At 44.1% G+C, this 17,802-nt stretch overlaps 1 protein-coding gene across 1 annotated transcript in view; it reads left to right on the top strand.

The window, feature by feature from the left end:
• Nucleotides 1-1,993: 1,993 nt before the first annotated feature.
• Nucleotides 1,994-17,802, top strand: part of FAM234A (family with sequence similarity 234 member A) — a 346,953-nt gene continuing 331,144 nt past the window's right edge. The window contains exon 1 of the mRNA XM_085628316.1: nucleotides 1,994-2,171. The gene's annotated coding sequence lies outside the window, so the exon portion shown is untranslated. The remainder of the gene's footprint in view (nucleotides 2,172-17,802) is intronic.

The following is a 17,802-nucleotide window of genomic DNA, read 5'->3' as shown; positions in this document are numbered from 1 at the left end:
GAAACCGGTCCTAGGAAGCTTGTTTCTGGTCCAGGAAAGGCATGGCTTGGCAGTTCGGGCTGGACTGTTCCCATGAGGCACAGGGTCAGACTGATTTGCATATGGCAATGTTTGAACTGGGGTGGCAGAGTGGGCTAAAGAATGGTGATGGATCGAACCCAGATCTGTTGACTGGGTGTGAGTGTTTGATTGGTTCTGATGCTCCGTCTATCACCACCCCCTTTTGTACCGCTTTGTTCGCCATAAGTTGGCAGGGTATGCTCAGACGTGAGTCCCTTGCTCACTTTGCCACTGGATACAAGCAAACCTGGCTGAAGACAGCTGAAATGCCAGAAACCGGCCCTAGGAAGTTTGTTTCCGGTCCAGGGAAGGCATGGCTTGGCAGTTCGGGCTGGACTGTTCCCATGAGGCACAGGGTCAGACTGATTTGCATATGGCCATGTCTGAACTGGGGTGGCAGAGTGGGCTAAAGAATGGTGATGGATCAAACCCAGATCTGTTGACTGGGTGTGAGTGTTTGATTGGTTCTGATGCTCCGTCCATCACCACCCCCTTTTGTACCGCTTTGCTCCACACTTTAGACACCGTGAATACCATGTACCGGGTCATTTGTTTTTACCTTTTTAACCAGGTCTGTTATTGAGAAACGATTCTATTGAATTATGTCACATTGCTCGTCCCCACCTCTCACGGTTATGGAGTCTACTCGTTTTGTACCTTGCGTGTTTGTCCATAATTTTTGAGTGTCAACTTTAAATGATGACTGCATTTTCAGTTTGACACTTTACTAATGGTTACAATTTGACCTACTCATATGTCCTTTCATTTCTAGGACATTTTGGCTCCCTTGAGTTTGTACCAAGGTAGAGTTAACACAGATTACCTGACTAAGCGGGTAAGCATTAAAATATACATTTCTAATGGTTGACTATGACCCTAATAGTTTGGAGAGTTTGTATTTTGTTACATGTGCTCTTTCAATATTCCTTTGCAGGTTAATCACAACCACCAGTGAAACCCTGTCTGGGCGAAGACTTACTTACACTGATGCAATATTGTATGTTCAAAAACTGAGAATTCTCTGGCCTACTATAGAGTTAGTTTTGGCTCACATACCACTTTTAAGTCCCTTCTCACCACACTCTGCCTACATCATTGGTTTTAAGAAACCTCTAGCAGAAACACTGAAAACAAACCCTGAGCAGGAGGTTGTAGCCCACATTGCAACTAGGCTTGGAGGTGAGGAGGTTTCCCTACGATGAAGCATACCACCTACGGGTGCATGAGGGGAAACGTCCTGTACGATGGCTATCCTATACCCTTACATTTCGTAACTCTCCACGTGGACCCAGGTGGCCTCAGTGTGTTTTGTGTGATTTCTGACCTTCCCCACACCACAAAAGGGTGTAACTTCTGTTATGTTCCTCACTACTTTGAAATAGCTGCGTTTTCTGCATGCAATAAAGTGCCACTCAAAGTGGTACATACAAGGCTTGGAAAGTCACACATAAGCAAAATGAAAACGTGGAAATGTCACACATAAGAACACAAAAAACTTGGCAGCTCTGCATTACCTGGCTTCCCTATCCTTTAAATGCTTATGGCTGCTTGTGTAATAAATACAAAAAATCGAAAACAGAAATTCTTCCACTATCAGAAAACTGAAAGCCGACAGTGAGAAGTATTACTCTCCTGCCCAGTAACGTAGCACCCATCGCTGGCATATTGTGTTAAAGAATTCAACGCTCTGGTTCATACCGGAAGCAGTGCTTTTGACACTGCTGTTCTACTGTCTTCATTCGCTCTCCAATATCCGCTTGAAACACTAGACCACACGATTGTATTAGACCCTAGTGGCCATTTTACATGTGGGTATTTATCGCGCGTTCCGTAACGACTTGCAAGGGTTTATCTACTCTTAAAACACTAGACCGCGTGTTTATTTTAGCCACAGTGGCCATTTTAGATGTATGTATCGCGCTTCCGTACGACCAGCTTGGACTTATCTACACTTCCTGACTACAGTGCAGTCTAGTGTTGGACGAGTTCATGCCATGGCAGGCTAGCCAGCTCGCGAACATTGACGACGTTTGGAGTGCCAAGTGCATCTGCCAGATCTTGGGCAGGCGGTCTCCAATCTGAGGTGCAGTCCAGTGTGGGAGTGGCAGCAGGTAAGGAATGGTGCGAGGGGTCTAGAACAATGTGCCTGATTTGGAGTTTTTTTTGTTTGTTACTGAACATCACTTTATGAGCTATTTACAGTGTGGGGTTACTATTCGTAGTTCTCTCACCATGCCTGGCACAGCTTCCCTCTCTGGTCGAAATGCCAACCGATGAAGTCAAGTGCTGTCACTGATGCATCTGTTGAGTGTTTTATGTAGTCTGTAAACGAAGCTCCTTCCTCCACCAGGACGTCTGGGGCAAGCTGCACGAGTGTTGACATGCACAGCAGAATCTGGAAAGGGGTAAATGTCAAGAAGGTTTGTAGGGAGGGTTGAAATTGGTAGAGAGTGGGTCGGAAGGTACGAGTGCAGAGCAAAGCCCGATTTGTATGGTTAAGTGGCCTCATTACACAAATGACTCGGGGGGCACACGGTAAACTTTTGAGGGAATTTGGAACTATCAAGCCTGTGGAGGAAGTTTCGGGATAAAGGACACTGCTGCTTGGGAGGAAAACGTCCGGTTCAGGATGGTCATGGCCTGTGGGTGAGGTTGGGTTCGTTTTCAGGGAAGTTCCCCTGCAGCGACATGCTCGTGGTTGTGGTAGAAAAAGATTTACTGAGTTTGAGGTTTTCCTAGTTGTAGGCCATTCAGTTCAAGTTTTTTTTCTAGCATTCTTGAATTTTGTTTACTCACTTAGAAAATCCCGACTAGTAGTTGCAAAATAAAAGCATGGACTTGAAGAACAGGGCAAGCAGGGCCTTAGGAAACACGATCTGTCTGTACGATTATTGTAAGCAAGATCGAGTCAGGGGGGCTATGTACGTCACTGAAGGATATTTGAGTAGAGAAGGGTCATGTGTAAGGAAAGGTCCGTTGGTAATTAACATTTCAGGATTAAGCATAAATCAGGTTTAGCGAATGGCCAGGGGTAGGGAAGAGGGTCTGGAAAAAGGAAGTGCCAGTGGACGCGTTGGGATGATGGATAAAACAAATTATTCTAGAGTCGATGAAGCGAGGATTAGGGAATACTCACAATAGATGGGATACATCTTGAGAATTGATTAATTAGGATCAATGATCTTGAAACTTAGAATCCACATTTTCACTAACACTGAACTTGCGCAATTTATAAAAGACGATTAACCTAGGCCCTTTGAGCCACTAACCCCATGAGAGCAACTGAAAGGTCATCATCCTTTGCAGAGGCTTTGCCAATGTGCCCAGTCATGGTATGGCGCTTTCTTTTCAGTAGCTTTTGATCTGTTGAGCTCAAAATATTTTGGGTGAAATCTGCAAATTGTGAAACAGATGGTAGATTATGTGGCACATCCATAATTTTGAAGAAAACAATGTGACAGACAAAATCACATAATGTCAGTGATCCTATCTATGAAGCAGCAGTTCCAAGGTTACTTGTAGCAGAGTGAAGGTAAACCAGCGCACAAGATGTATCATATTAAGCATCATCTGTCCATACTTTCTAAGCTGTCCATATCCTTTGAGACAATGCGGGTTCTGGAGTGTGTTCCAGTTATGTGACAATCATTGACTGGCACATTATGCTAACTGAAATGGCTTCCATGTGAATAATAATATGAAGAAGTCTCAAAAGACGAGAAAGGCAGAAGCATATTAAGTAACTGTATCGTTAACACTAAATAATCCAAACATTAATTCAAGAAGCAAAATAGTTAATGCTGGGGTTAACATTGATCGACATGCATATATACATGCAAACTATTCCAGTATTGTAAATGGAACAAATTACTGCTTAAAATTGGATATTGAGGCTGTGGTAGGCAGCAGCTATGGGGCACAGTCACAAGGGGTGTAGTCGGTGTTAATCAACCTTTGGTTTGCCGTAATACATTTATTTGTTTATTTCTACAAACTATGCCCTCTCAAAAAGTTGACAGCATTGAGAATTGTTGTAGTAAAACTGCCCCATCTCACTTTTTTAATCACAAAATGTCACTGTTTACAAACTGCTCTATTTTGTCACTTCTCTTAACACCAATGGACAAATCTAGTGAGAATAGACGTAACCAGGTTTCTGGCACAACTGCCTTGGAGCCATGCCTGAAGAAATCTCTTATTTGTGAGGTGTTCTATTTAGAACAATATTATTGATTAAAAAGAAACCAACTTACTACAGGATGGATTTTGTGCAATAAAAGCGAAGTTCAACTTAGTTGTGCAAATGGCCTTATTACAAAGTGGTAAGTCATGTTTGAGATATCTAATCATTATATAAACATTCATAAATGTATTTGTTCACATGTAATTTTGTAGAAGTATGGTGTTATATTACCTAGCAGTAATTCTACTCTTAGGGATAGGAGTGGATGTTCCAAGTCTGGAACGCTTTTCAAAGTTGAGGAACCCCCGCACATTTCTGAGTTTCATAAACTTTTTTACAGCTTAGTCCAACCCTGGATACACTTGGAAATGTATTCCTGTTAATGGTAGGAGTATAACCTCATCATGGGAGGAGCCTGGGAGGGAACATCCCCAATATTGGAAGGGGTTGAGAGCGAATGTGTTTCTCCAAGGGGAAAAATATTTTCAGGGTGGCAAAAAAGTTGGCATGTATAAAAATTCAATCCTGGTAAGAATTTACAGAGTGTTCTTAAATCTGAGACGTTTTCATCCTCCCGGAGTACTCTTGGATGTATTTGAGAATTCCAAAAATGTGTGAATCTGTTCCAAATGTAGGTGGGATGGTGCTGGGATACATTCATGATTTTCTTATGCGAATATTATACAATATGCCTGTAAACCTTCAAATAGATGACCAAAAAACTGAAAAATGAAATGTCCTCCTTTATTAGGAGGATGATTGAGAAACAGAGTTTTATCATCATCTTCTCTGCAGGAGCCCACTACGAACAATTAGGAAAGTGTAGATGATTATTAATACTGTTATTTACTTCTGCCATGTGATTTGTGAAGAGGTGTTCATTAAAAAAGAACAATTCAAATGTTTAGGTGCACAAGTGCCTGTGTCTCAAGTACTTATGTCAGCAGGGAAAACATGAGCACAGACACTGTCACACCTAACTACGAGTCACCTGACCTTTTGGCACTATGTTTCTCAACCCAGTCTTACCTGGGGATCCTGAAAAGCACAGCCATAACAACCAGAATTCGTCATGTTCCCACATAACGGCAGGACTGTTTTAAACTTAAAATGTTAAAGAGCACAAAATCACCAAGGAAATGAAGTGGTTGCCATTGTAGGCCATGCTGGAATAAAATAGAGAGAAAATGGTATCCTCATTCAATTTGCATCTTTTTCTTTATGACAATTGGTATACTTCTGGGTTGAAAGTATCAAACCAATTACAGAGAACAATGTATTTCATAAATTGCAAATGTATAGTCTAACCTGAGATGAGGAAATGAAGTTTCTAATGATGATTAGTTGGTGGATATCCACCCTTTTTAAGAGCCTTCGTTCACCACTTTGGTTGGCTCCCAAACTTTGCTTATTTCTCTTAATGACATCTTTCTGTAATAAATCTAACATGTGTGATTGGCCTCCTGTGGGCACTAGGAATACTGACTTTTCAATTATAAGTGAGGCATTGCATGCTTGACAGTTAAAGTACTCTGATCATATTTAACATGAAGTATGCCTTCCTAAACCTTGTGTTTTCACTCAGACCTGACCACATTCCTACACTCGTACTCCTCTGTGTAATTATAGCCAATGGTTACAGTCAAAGATTGTACACATACAATTTAGCTTCCAGAGAATTATATACAGTTATGTTACGTTACAGTGTCCCTCGTAGCACTACTTGACAGGAGTACTAGGCATATCCAAAAATGGAACTGGCTGTCCCCACACACTACCAGGTGTCATTCTTCATCATAGGACAGCCCTCACTCTCTAAAAACCCAGTTTGATAGAGAGCGGGCCTACACCTGAGGACAGGGAGGCACTTCTAATTTTTAGGAAGGGCACGCGTGAGTAGTGAGTTTAAAACCAATGTAGTATCCCAGATTACATTTATTCGTCGGGCACCTTACTTGGTATTAAAAGTTTAAAATGTGGGGATTAGGGGAACTTTTACCCCATCACCACTGTTACCGTCGTCAACATGTTTCTGCCTATGGCTCTACTGAGTCCGCAGCATTCTTCAGGACGAACAAATGGGCTATTGGTAATGCAATGTTGTGCTAAGAATTGCCTTGCTGTTAGTGACCTGTGTCTACCTCTAACTTAACAATTGGTTAATATTTACCCGTGTATACATAAATGATTGTTTGAGGTGCCTTAATTGAAAGGAGCAAAAACAACAATTGATGGACAGAATGCAGAACAATGTCATACATTCACCCCAGTACAGAGATCTGGGCCTAAATCCATCGTTTTTTTGCTCACCATGCCATTCCAGTTTGAACCCAGCCATATGCAAATCAGTCTTGACCCTGTGCCCCATGGGAACAGTCCAGCCTGAACTGCCAAGCCAGGTCCTCCCTGGACTGGAAACAAGCATCCTAGGACCGGTTTCGGGCTTTCAGCCCTCGTCAGCCAGGATAGCTTGATTCCAGTGGCATGGAGAGCAAGGGACTCACGTCTGAGCATACCCTTCCCACTCGGGGTGACAAATGCAAAAACAACAATTGATGGACAGAATGCAGAACAATGTCATACATTCACCCCAGTACAGAGATCTGGGCCTAAATCCATCGTTTTTTTGCTCACCATGCCATTCCAGTTTGAACCCAGCCATATGCAAATCAGTCTTGACCCTGTGCCCCATGGGAACAGTCCAGCCTGAACTGCCAAGCCAGGTCCTCCCTGGACTGGAAACAAGTATCCTAGGACCGGTTTCGGGCTTTCAGCCCTCGTCAGCCAGGATAGCTTGATTCCAGTGGCATGGAGAGCAAGGGACTCACGTCTGAGCATACCCTTGCCACTCGGGGTGACAAATGCAAAAACAACAATTGATGGACAGAATGCAGAACAATGTCATACATTCACCCCAGTACAGAGATCTGGGCCTAAATCCATCGTTTTTTTGCTCACCATGCCATTCCAGTTTGAACCCAGCCATATGCAAATCAGTCTTGACCCCGTGCCCCATGGGAACAGTCCAGCCTGAACTGCCAAGCCAGGTCCTCCCTGGACTGGAAACAAGCATCCTAGGACCGGTTTTGGGCTTTCAGCCCTCGTCAGCCAGGATAGCTTGATTCCAGTGGCATGGAGAGCAAGGGACTCACGTCTGAGCATATCCTTCCCACTCGGGGTGACAAATGCAAAAACAACAATTGATGGACAGAATGCAGAACAATGTCATACATTCACCCCAGTACAGAGATCTGGGCCTAAATCCATCGTTTTTTTGCTCACCATGCCATTCCAGTTTGAACCCAGCCATATGCAAATCAGTCTTGAACCTGTGCCCCATGGGAACAGTCCAGCCTGAACTGCCAAGCCAGGTCCTCCCTGGACTGGAAACAAGCATCCTAGGACCGGTTTCGGGCTTTCAGCCCTCGTCAGCCAGGATAGCTTGATTCCAGTGGCATGGAGAGCAAGGGACTCACGTCTGAGCATACCCTTCCCACTCGGGGTGACAAATGCAAAAACAACAATTGATGGACAGAATGCAGAACAATGTCATACATTCACCCAAGTACAGAGATCTGGGCCTAAATCCATCGTTTTTTTGCTCACCATGCCATTTCAGTTTGAACCCAGCCATATGCAAATCAGTCTTGACCCTGTGCCCCATGGGAACAGTCCAGCCTGAACTGCCAAGCCAGGTCCTCCCTGGACTGGAAACAAGCATCCTAGGACCGGTTTCGGGCTTTCAGCCCTCGTCAGCCAGGATAGCTTGATTCCAGTGGCATGGAGAACAAGGGACTCGCGTCTGAGCATACCCTTCCCACTCGGGGTGACGCCACTGGAGTCAAGCTATCCTGGCTGATGACGGCTGATAGCCAGAAACCGGTCCTAGGATGCTTGATTCCGGTCCAGGGAAGACATGGCTTGGCAGTTCGGGCTGGACTGTTCCCATGAGGCACAGGGTCAAGACTGATTTGCATATGGCCATGTCTAAACTGGGGTGGTGTAGTGGGCAAAAGAACAATGGATTTAACCCAGATCTCTTGACTGGGGGAGAATGTCTGCATTGTCAGCATTCCGTCCATCATTTGTTTGTTGTAACGCTTTTCGCCCTAAGTGGGATGGGTATTCCCAGACGTGGGACCCGTGCTCACTACGCCACTGGAGTCAAGCTATCCTGGCTGATGACGGCTGATAGCCAGAAACCGGTCCTAGGATGCTTGATTCCGGTCCAGGGAAGACATGGCTTGGCAGTTCGGCTGGACTGTTCCCATGAGGCACAGGGTCAAGACTGATTTGCATATGGCCATGTCTAAACTGGGGTGGTGTAGTGGGCAAAAGAACGATGGATTTAACCCAGATCTCTTGACTGGGGGAGAATGTCTGCATTGTCAGCATTCCGTCCATCATTTGTTTGTTGTAACGCTTTTCGCCCTAAGTGGGATGGCTATTCCCAGACGTGGGACCCGTGCTCACTACGCCACTGGAGTCAAGCTATCCTGGCTGATGACGGCTGATAGCCAGAAACCGGTCCTAGGATGCTTGATTCCGGTCCAGGGAAGACATGGCTTGGCAGTTCGGGCTGGACTGTTCCCATGAGGCACAGGGTCAAGACTGATTTGCATATGGCCATGTCTAAACCGGGGTGGTGTAGTGGGCAAAAGAACGATGGATTTAACCCAGATCTCTTGACTGGGGGAGAATGTCTGCATTGTCAGCATTTCGTCCATCATTTGTTTGTTGTAACGCTTTTCGCCCTAAGTGGGATGGGTATTCCCAGACGTGGGACCCGTGCTCACTACGCCACTGGAGTCAAGCTATCCTGGCTGATGACGGCTGATAGCCAGAAACCGGTCCTAGGATACTTGATTCCGGTCCAGGGAAGACATGGCTTGGCAGTTCGGGCTGGACTGTTCCCATGAGGCACAGGGTCAAGACTGATTTGCATATGGCCATGTCTAAACTGGGGTGGTGTAGTGGGCAAAAGAACGATGGATTTAACCCAGATCTCTTGACTGGGGGAGAATGTCTGCATTGTCAGCATTCCGTCCATCATTTGTTTGTTGTAACGCTTTTCGCCCTAAGTGGGATGGGTATTCCCAGACGTGGGACCCGTGCTCACTACGCCACTGGAGTCAAGCTATCCTGGCTGATGACGGCTGATAGCCAGAAACCGGTCCTAGGATGCTTGATTCCGGTCCAGGGAAGACATGGCTTGGCAGTTCGGGCTGGACTGTTCCCATGAGGCACAGGGTCAAGACTGATTTGCATATGGCCATGTCTAAACCGGGGTGGTGTAGTGGGCAAAAGAACGATGGATTTAACCCAGATCTCTTGACTGGGGGAGAATGTCTGCATTGTCAGCATTTCGTCCATCATTTGTTTGTTGTAACGCTTTTCGCCCTAAGTGGGATGGGTATTCCCAGACGTGGGACCCGTGCTCACTACGCCACTGGAGTCAAGCTATCCTGGCTGATGACGGCTGATAGCCAGAAACCGGTCCTAGGATGCTTGATTCCGGTCCAGGGAAGACATGGCTTGGCAGTTCGGGCTGGACTGTTCCCATGAGGCACAGGGTCAAGACTGATTTGCATATGGCCATGTCTAAACTGGGGTGGTGTAGTGGGCAAAAGAACGATGGATTTAACCCAGATCTCTTGACTGGGGTAGAATGTCTGCATTGTCAGCATTCCGTCCATCATTTGTTTGTTGTAACGCTTTTCGCCCTAAGTGGGATGGCTATTCCCAGACGTGGGACCCGTGCTCACTACGCCACTGGAGTCAAGCTATACTGGCTGATGACGGCTGATAGCCAGAAACCGGTCCTAGGATGCTTGATTCCGGTCCAGGGAAGACATGGCTTGGCAGTTCGGGCTGGACTGTTCCCATGAGGCACAGGGTCAAGACTGATTTGCATATGGCCATGTCTAAACTGGGGTGGTGTAGTGGGCAAAAGAACGATGGATTTAACCCAGATCTCTTGACTGGGGGAGAATGTCTGCATTGTCAGCATTCCGTCCATCATTTGTTTGTTGTAACGCTTAATTGAAAGGAGGACATAAGTAACGTTTTATATATATATAAAGCATAAGCTGCATTGCATGCTAGTGTGATGTTGTGACACTGCAAATGTGAGGTAATAGTAAAAGCAGTTCTTTACTCAATTGTGAGACCAGCTCACAACCTTACTCCAACGTAGGGTCTTCAATGCCCCATGTAAGAAAGGTTTTAGGGACCCTATACTCATACTCAAGGGAAAATATTCGTTTTTGAAAGTTTAAAAAAAATATATAAATATATTTTTAAAGCACAAGTTAGACCATCACACACTTGCTCGCGGTCAGCAATAGTCAGGAAAACACTCTCTTTTCTCATTGATACTCTTACTGCCTCAAAGTGCATCCCTCACTGTACACCTACGTGCGTCCACTCCTTCCTCCCGGCGATGTTGGAATGGAAGGCCAGGGTTTTTTTCTTAACTGTGTTCCATTTTGCTGGAGAGGCGACAAGAACTGAACATGCGGCCAGTTTAGTTAGCACAGAAACCTCTCTCTGTCAGTCATAGATTCCTATCCTTTTCTTTTCCCCCACAAGAATGGCAACATTACTGCAAACATACTTACTTCTCTGTAAAATAATACAGAAATAAGGAGGATCTCCTTGGCCTCCATGCAGACCACCTCCTTAAATGCTACAGTGTGTTCAGTCGAGTAAATCAATTGCTTAGTTTCAATTGCAAGAAGTCAGCATCAATCACACACTTGTTATGAATGTTAGGATAAGTCAAAACACACCAAACAAAGGTCATATTCAATATATATTATTTAATATAATTTAAATGCATCATGATATATATGGCTGTAGTACAGCTAATTCACAGGACAACAAAAACAAAAATAACATGAAGTTACACTGACGGGAAGTGAAACTAATCAGTGCATATTAAAAAAAACTGACAAATATATTTGAACATATCAAGATAAAACATACATTTTTGAAGAATCCGTCCTATCACAAAATATGTAGTTCGACTTGCACTATGTCTTAACTTTGACAATGATTTATAAGTAGAAGTGACCTCAGGACATGGATGGATTAAGAGTCGACGTTTTGACCCAGAGTACGTGTGTTATTGTGTGAACATCACAATGGGTCTTCCTCAGGACTGGTATGCAACCTGCAGACAACCTATGTGAGGGAGAGGAATCTAGAATAAGTATGGTGTGTATCATAAGACCGTGCTGATAGCACGAGTAAACGAATCGGATTGGCGACTCACCAAGATGAATGTATTCCCAAAGATGTACTCCTCCTAGTCTGGATGGAGAAGGGAGTAGGAATGGATCGCATGCAAATGTATCGGTTCTTAGTTAATGGATCCTCTGTGTTCATTTCTAAAATAATATATGATGTGGCATTAGTGTGCGCAGAAAGTAGTGAAGGTAACCAGTACTTGGTAAACGCGCACCTGGTGCGGACAAGTATGAGCACATAACTCACCCGAGCGAGTGAATTCGCAAAGAGTACTCCTCCAGGCCTGGATGACGCACACAAGCAGGAATAATTCCTGGTCCGTTTAGTCCTTGGTTCAAATAAGGGAATTAAAGTGATGTTCTGAGTCCATATCTACAAGGGCAATTACAATTCTAGCATTAATTGACGGGCACAAAATTGTTATGAATTTCCCAGTTACGTGCGATAACATCTGGGCTTAAAAACGTACCCAAACTGTGAATTCAGTCAGAATTAATTGGTGGCTCAATAAATCAGCCTCGATGTAACCTAGTGAGAAAGTTTGCGAAGTCAATAACCTTTTCTGACCACCCACGTAAATTGAATGCGCAAGCAAAAACAGCATTTACCTCATCTTAGTGATGACTAGAGGTGAATGCGAAGCCCGGACCGGCCGAGCGCACGCTGCCAAAAAGTCATTCATTAGTAGACGCCCGCTGCATAAGCCTGCACGGCTAGGAGAAATCTATGGAATGCATCTTGAGGGATGTCTGACGCATTCGTTCCAGATCAAATGTATTGCTTCTAAGAACTCCGAATCGGAGTACTACAGAGGAACATGTTTAGAGTCATCACACGTTTGTGTGGAAAAGGAAAATTTTTGTGCATTATCTATCTCATCTGAATATATAATACTGACATTGCTAATAAGTAGAAGGGTGAATGTTAGGAAAGAGGCGCTAGTACAAAGCCTATATAGTCTGTTATATAAATGGAAAATTAAAAACACAACCCATAACTTGGTGCATAACGATTACATAATGACAAATATACAGTTCGTAACTTGGTATGTCAACCAAAAATAGTAAGTGATTCCACATTGAAAACAATACATCTTTTTGACAATTTGGACATGTGATGTATAAGACCATAATTGGCAGAGCAAAGAGGCGATACACAATAGTCAACATTGTCATGGCAAGCCAATTAACTATTGTCTAGTAACTAACGTACGTGCCTCGTTTGATCACCGTTCAGCCCAACGACAAGTTTAACAAATATTTCCTGTACACAACATGTAACTATATTTCATGCATAGACTGAGCTTTATTAGAGGCTGGTGTAGGGCCTGTGCAATCTAACCAGACCGATAAATTCAATGGGGGCAGTTATAGCACAACACAAATTTCATCCCATGTCATTTGTGTACATTACATAAGTGACCAATATATCCTCTGAATGCATCGCATTGATTGCAATGAGCAGTAAAGCATCCAAATTGATGGCCCATGGGTAAGGAGCTCCGGCCGGGAGCTCTCTGGCAATGGATCGCCTTAAGGTGAAAAATCCCGAAGAAAAGTCCCCCATCCAGTTTCCACTGCCCCGGGGATCAGAAGGCTACGACCCCGCGATCTTCCAGTGCCACTCCGCTGCTGTCACCGACCGAGATGTAGCCTGCTACAGCAGCAAATCAAAATCAAGGAAGATAGTCTCCAGTGTAAACCTAGCAAGATGGCTAAATGCACGGTTGAGCTGCTAAAAGCAGCTGAGAGGAGATGGTCTTAGGATCACCCCTCCGGTGTAATCTATAGCCATCACCTACCTTCCGGACTTGGCCACGGTTGCTCTGCATCACGCTATAACTGCCTCTCTCTATGCTTCCTATACCAGCTGCCTTGCGCCCGAGACGCTTCACACAGACAAAGCAGCAAGAGAATCTCTGCGCTACTGCCGACCTTGTACCCCCGAGCAATTCCCTAACGAAACGGGAGAGAGCAACGAGTTCCCGTTTACCACATTCTCATCCCCATGACTGCCCCGCCATGTAATCCAGCACCCTGAAGTTGGGCTTCCCCACCTGATTTGTGGTTGGGGTCCACTGGATCTGCAAGCTACCATTTCAAGGATGGAGGTCTATGGGACTGGGACTGGAGTCCTCCATCTTGGCGGTGAAATTCGTATGCAGGAACGCCGCTTGCAGTCTGACTTTGTTAAGGATCGGCTGCCTGTTTTACGCCTCAAGACGGTCTTCCCCCATCGGAAACCTCACTGATATCTTTTCGGTAATGATGGTTTGTTGCGAGAAGGCCATTTTGTCCCCTTCTACGAGCCCCTCTCCGCAGCCAGATCACTCCAGCTCTGAGAGCGAAACCGTTCCCTGGTGCTGCGATACCTCGACCCTGACTTGATTAAGGGTCTGCCTTCTTGACTCGAAATGGACCCCTGATGTTAACCTTTTTGGTAGCAGGTATCTGGAACTTAAATTAATTCCTGCTACTGGCTCAATTCCCCATCCCCCACCACTCTTTTTGTTCACCTTTTCCTGCATTTGTGTTTTTTGTTTTTTTTTATCTCCTGTAACCGCTTCATTACTATCCTCTTCTTCTTTTTTTATATTTTTCATCACTGGCCAACTGTATATTGTTGTGTATTCAACTCTTTCCTATTTAGTTACATAAGAGTAGATCCAAATAATGTAACCATTTAGTCCACTTCTATTGTAAAGCGCTCTGATATCTCCGTGTCTAGTTAGTGCTATATAAAACTCTAAAAATGAATACATAAACTGCAAGGGGGATACTCGAGTAACAAGCAGTGCAATTTATGTGGTAAGAAGGGAGCCAACTACATACACATGATGTGGAGCTGTCCCCTGTGAGCGGCTTATTGGCAGGAAGTGACAAGGGAAACGACTAGAGTCACAGGATGGATGGTGCCCTGCACGCCAGAGCACATACTGCTTAATGTGTTTCCCCACTCAGCTAAGACTAAGGTAACGGCTAGATTTCAAGATTTAGCCTTTATACTGGCAAAGCGAGAAATAACTAGCAAGTGGAAGGCATCCCCTGGCCCCAGCATCCATAGGTGGAGGCGGGTGCTGGAAAAATGGGCAGGGTGCGACGGCAGAGTACTGCTCCGGAACGCGAAAAAGGCCATAGGAAGGATTGAACGGGCACAATCTTGGGAGGTGCTAGTAGAAGATCTGAAAAATGCTGAACATGGATCTGAACCCAATAACCCCATTGGACCATCTAGACCCAGGAGCCCCGGGAATCCGGAATCAGACGAGAGACTGGAATGAGAGGCAAAGGTGCTAAAGATTAAGAGACACACGACGGGAAGGGAAGCTACAAAACACCACTGCCACTCCAGGTGCTTGCCCTTAGCCATAATCTGTGGGGAGGAGAATGATGCCCTAGTTGACAGCAGCGAGGGGAGGGAGGTTGGGGGGGGGGTTTGGGCAATCAAGACATGGCTGTTATCCTGAGCACTTGAACATGCTAAACTGATATGGATATGCAGGCGTAATGCTGAGAAAATACGATACATGCATATGTGTACAGAAGCTTGTTGTAATGTCGAATGCACATGCTTAAGATTGAACACAAAAGAAAATAAAATCTGTTTTAAAAAAAAAACAAGTAGTGCAATTGGTCTGTTGATCTCTTCAAATTCGTTTAGGCCTTGTTGTACTGTGTCAAGTGTGTTTATCCATCAGCATTCACTTATGTTTAGCCTCGATTGGATATTGCTTCTTCTGAGGCTGCGGGATATCTTTTCTAGAATCCACCATTTCAAGCTTCCAGCTACGTGGCCTGCAGCCTGGAAGTGCTCTACTAGAGGCGCTCCTTGTGTCAATTCATTTCAATTCAAATAAGTCTTTATTTCGATTAAAAATCATAAAAGACATTTACATTTAAAACATAATAGTCAAATTCATTTACATAAGTGTTTGCAAAATTATACATTAAAATGGCGATCAAAAGGAAGGAAGTAGATCCACAAAGATAAGGTGCCTTGATATGTAATAAATAATTAAAACTAATACAACTTCTGACGATTGTGCCGCAAAAATCAGTACCAGTAATCTCAGCATATATATATATATAAACTAGCCAATAGATCTCGCTTTTGGGACCTTATAAGAATTTAGTTATGCAGCACAATATCCTTGGAGCAACAACATTAACTGTTGCATGGTTAAACACTTATAAGGTCCCAAAGGCGAGACCTATTGGCTATGCCAATGCTTGTATTTATTTTTAATTAAAGGACAAGCAGTGCAATCAGGCTCTGGCTGCAACTTAGAGGTAGAGAGAGAGAGGTGTGTATATATATATATATATATATATATATATGTTCCACAGGTGAATGGGATCACCCGTTGCCTCCAGAACGAAGGGCGCGTCGACGAAAGACCTCCCAAACACGGTCACAATATTCAGCCAAACTTCTCCAAGAAAAGCAGTCGACGCCGTGTCTGTGCAAAAAATGAGTTTAATGTCAGCTGAAAATGCTAGACGCGTTTCGCCTGACCTGCAGGCTTGTTCACTAGCAAGTTAATAAAGTTTTTCGTGACTATTTAACAGTGTGCATGTGATCAAGTCACATGGTGAAACTACTACAATAGAACTGTACAACAGACTCGTAGTTGATAAAGTGCGATCATACAAAAAGGAAAATTCCGAGTTGTAAATGACCATGGTACATTAAAGCTGTTACATAGTGGAAACAACATCAATGTCCTTTACATATTTTGAAATTCAACATATGCGCTAACACTCCCAATGAGTTATTCACAGAAAGTGGTTAAACTAAACACTTAAGTGGTGCCGTTAACCATCGAATGATCAAGTGATCCGATAATGAAATATCTATAAACTTAAGATATGGTAGTGTACATTTATAAACATTTATAAACACACAAACACGGAGTGCCGCCCAAGTGGGCAAAGCACAGAAGAATTGGTGCACATCGGTCTGTATATAATACTCATCGTCCAAAGTCAGTGACTAAATCAAAACAAAATTAAAATTATAAGATTAAAAACCATAAAGAGCGGGAGGGGCCTACAGATGTGTGTGTAAGTCTTCCTCCATGTTGAGGCCATTCGGGGTTTTGGTATTTAATCTTATGATGTAGCATGACTCCAGTTTGCGTAATTTCTTTTCACGATTCCCACCCCGACTACTCATTGGAATGGCATCTATGACAAAATAGGACAAGCCTTCAGTGTGTCTATTGTGATACTTGTCAAAGTGACGAGCCACGGGGTAGGTTTTGTCCCCATTTTTAATGGCCCGTAAATGCTGAAGCACTCTTTTATGGACAGGCAAGATGGTAGAGCCTATGTACTTTAAGCCACATGGGCACTGGAGCACATAAATTGCATACTCCGTCTTGCATGAATACTGGCCCTTGATTTGCTGTATCGTTTTATGGGAAAAACCTGCTGGATAGCAGGTAGTATTTTTCCCAAATGCACACGCCTTACTTTTGAGGCATTTGATGAACCCATCCCTTCTGCTCAACCATAGGCCAGATGGTTTCTTTTGAGTGTTGCTTGGGAGCATGTTTTTGACAAGCGCTTGTTGTAGAGGTCTTGCTTTTCTAAAAGTGAATTGGGGCCTCCTTTGAACAATTTTGCCCAGCACCGGATCACTGCGAATAATATGCCAGTGTCTGTTAAAGATGGTCCTTAATTCATCCTGTTGTTTATTGTAGGTGGTGATGAATCTGCACTGGTTCAAATCAGGTTGTGGGATATTGGTGTGCTTCTTAACTTTATTAAAAAGTAAGTGTTCTCTGTTGGTCTTTTTCACTTTGAGGACAGCTTGGTTCAAGCATCCTTCAGAGTATCCTCTGGCTCGAAAGCGGGATTTGAGACAAAGAAGCTCTTTATCCAACTCTTGCTCACTACTGCAGTTTCGCATAGCTCTGAGACATTCCCCATACGGAATGCTCTTTACTAATTTAACCGGATGGAAACTTGTGGCGTGTAATAACGTGTTTCCATCTGTGGGCTTTCGATACAGTTTAGTTTGAAGTTTCCCTTCACTTACAAAGACCGTTAAGTCCAGAAAATTAATTTCAGAGGCACTGATGGTACTAGTGAGTTTCAGATTCAAATTGTTAGTTTGCAATTCTTTGACAAAATCCTGTGCACTCTTCATTGTCCCTTTCCAAATAACAAAAAGATCGTCGATGTATCGACTCCAATGCATTACCTTATTTTGCCACTCTGCATGCCATTGCGTCTGGACCACCTGCTCCTCCCACCAGCCCATATGCAAATTAGCATAGCTGGGGGCGAAGCAGGTGCCCATCG

Source organism: Triturus cristatus, chromosome 10 (assembly GCF_964204655.1).
Source record: "Triturus cristatus chromosome 10, aTriCri1.1, whole genome shotgun sequence".
NCBI classification, from domain to species: domain Eukaryota; kingdom Metazoa; phylum Chordata; class Amphibia; order Caudata; family Salamandridae; genus Triturus; species Triturus cristatus.
Note: the sequence above shows the minus strand (reverse complement) of the source record. Positions and strands in the feature narration are given on the sequence as shown.